Source organism: Schistocerca americana, chromosome 8, assembly GCF_021461395.2.
Source record: "Schistocerca americana isolate TAMUIC-IGC-003095 chromosome 8, iqSchAmer2.1, whole genome shotgun sequence".
Classification (NCBI taxonomy): domain Eukaryota; kingdom Metazoa; phylum Arthropoda; class Insecta; order Orthoptera; family Acrididae; genus Schistocerca; species Schistocerca americana.
This window is the reverse complement of record NC_060126.1, coordinates 106,860,194-106,862,970: the sequence shown is the minus strand read 5'-3', so window position 1 is coordinate 106,862,970 and position 2,777 is coordinate 106,860,194. Positions and strand designations below refer to the sequence as shown.

At 38.7% G+C, this 2,777-nt stretch overlaps 1 non-coding gene across 1 annotated transcript; it reads left to right on the top strand.

Moving 5' to 3' along the window:
* Positions 1 to 1,433: 1,433 nt before the first annotated feature.
* Trnal-aag lies at positions 1,434 to 1,515 on the top strand. Its single transcript has one exon. It is a non-coding gene; the product is annotated as a tRNA-Leu (tRNA).
* The last annotated feature ends 1,262 nt before the right edge of the window (positions 1,516 to 2,777 follow it).

Below are 2,777 nucleotides of genomic sequence, written 5' to 3'. Positions count from 1 at the left end.
GAACGTCATCTGCTTCACCGGAAAACATTTGGAAACGAGCGAATTATCATTCGATCATTTTCAAATGCTTGGTCGGAACTATCACCTGAGCCCAATCTCTGTGGTTTCTGGTTGTGGGACTACTTGAAGGACAGGGTTCACAAGGGAAACATTCACATATGTGCTGATCTGAAGTGCAGCATACCAAGAGGGGTAGCCACCATATCTACGAACATGCTTCGTTCTGCTGCGCAGAAATCAGTCCTGCGCTTTCAGACTCTTCTGGACACCGATGGGCGCCAATTGAGCCTCTTTTGTAGCAGTAATGGTATTGGTATATAATGGTATGATGTACCGTTTTGCCCGCATCTCGTGGTCGTGCGGTAGCGTTCTCGCTTCCCACGCCCGGGTTCCCGGGTTCGATTCCCGGCGGGGTCAGGGATTTTCTCTGCCTCGTGATGGCTGGGTGTTGTGTGATGTCCTTAGGTTAGTTAGGTTTAAGTAGTTCTAAGTTCTAGGGGACTGATGACCATGGAAGTTAAGTCCCATAGTGCTCAGAGCCATTTGAACCATTTGATGTACCGTTGCAGCAAATTAAAACTTTTAATTGAATTGATTCTGCATTATTTCTCTTCCCGATGTCCTTGACAGTAATGCTTCCAAGTTTGGTATTAGTGCGATAATTAGTTTCCGTGTTAATTAGGGAAAATTTAATTATAACCAACCAGCAAATGTTTGACACTTGATAAGAAACGGACCTCGGTAGATAAACGAAGAAATAAAATAAAATAAATAAAAACAATCATCGTGTTTTGGACACGGTATGCTAAAGTGAGAGACCGCTATGGTAGCCATTGTGCCACCAGCCTTACCCCAGATTATCGTGCGCTAAAAGACATCTGAGTTAAGTCGAAAACACTGACGGTCGTTGTCCCAGAAACGGTCGAGTACCTGCAGATAAGCCGAGACACGTGTTCTTTTATTTTGATTTATCTTCCACTGAGCGAAGTTTCTGGGAAATCAGATTTATGGCACTTGCCATGTTCTCCTCGTAAAGTGTAGATCCAGGTGTCCGGACACTGCCTACTCTCGGAGAGCATCAAGGAAACGGAAAAATATAACACTCTTATTGAGTAACAGTATCACTTGACCTCCTGCATTAGCTACTGAACTGAGTTATACAATTTAAGTATGGCATCGACGCTAATTGGGTTCAAAAGTAACGAATTTAATTTCTCCATCTCATTCATACTTTCTTATACCACGTTTTGCAACGATTCCCAGATATCACAGTGAAAACTGTATGTTTCCATAACAGGATAAGGCAGAATCGATTACTAAATCTTAAGTCCGCGCTTCATATGGCTGTATTGAGTTCGCTATTGTAATCTTTGCTCATTTCTGCCTCCACAATAGCTACCTGATTACAGCGGCATAAGAGATTGGTTCGTAGTGGTAGCGTGGCCGAGCGGTCTAAGGCGCTGGTTTAAGGCACCAGTCTCTTCGGAGGCGTGGGTTCGAATCCCACCGCTGCCAATAATGTTCCCGTTTCCAGTGTAATCAGATTTGACTTCTTGCATTATATATGAGTCATTTGCTTATCGTGGTTGCAGTATTGACGATGGTACGAAACTGATTCAAGATTTAGGATATCATTGTCATCTGGCAATATAAACATTGTAAGTAATTACAATTTCCACAATTACTACAAGAACTGCTGTTATGAATTATTTATAGCTGTTTTTAAATAATGACGCAAATAGTATCTCCATGAGAGACCGAGTACGTAGAGTTTTTCGAAGATGACGCAGATTCACTGAACAAAAAATTGTAAAGATTCTTCTGTCGTTCGGAAAAGCAGCGCAATACATTCTATTTATTTCTTTACAGTACAACGTGTTTGTCATCTGTCATGAAACTATTGCCGTGTGAAGTAGTCGCTCATGTGCAATTGAGAGAGTAAGGGATTATGAAATATGAAGATATGGCTGCTTCAGATTGCAAGAAACAATTATTTAATCTTGTAAATTAATTAATGGCTTAACTACAATAAATATATTACCTACTACGAGCTTATATGATGTATGGAAAATTGTGGATTCATCCTATACTCATATAATCGTTGAATATTGTCCCTGAGTTAATTTAGTCAGATACTCATTTATAGTTTGAGTGTATCACATAAATGGAAAATTTTATGCTTTTTATATTAAGATTATTGTGTGTTGGAATCTGTGTTACTATTTTTAATCTTTCTGTTATTAACTTTGTAGCAGTATATTAATATACATTCTGAAATGATATTCTCATTTTCTTTTGATCTATAAGGAACATGTGAGGCCGTGGTCTCATTTTTAAGATATAAAGTTCACAATTTCACTTATTCAAGATGAGTGGAATTGCCAACACAGCTCTACAGTACAGATGCTTTAAAATTTCCTCCACTGATTTGGTTATGAGCTGAATCAAAAACACCTACACAAGATGGCGACTTTCTGATATGGATTCTGTCTCAGGGCTGCCCACATGAAACTGGTTCGTAGTATAATCACACCCACAAGTATTTTCTGTATCCTTTGCATCCTAAAATATCATATCGTCCCCAAAGGACATATAGCCCTTTTCTTCCCTCACCTCAGCAAGAAAAATTCCGTGAGAAATAGTGAAATGTTAAAATGTATTTTTTTTTTTTGTAAAATTGCAAGTAATATTGAACAAATATTTAAGAAGCTGTGATTTTTTCCTAGGTATCACAAATTTAAAATCGCACCAGTAGTAAAAAAGTTTTCATTAACTAG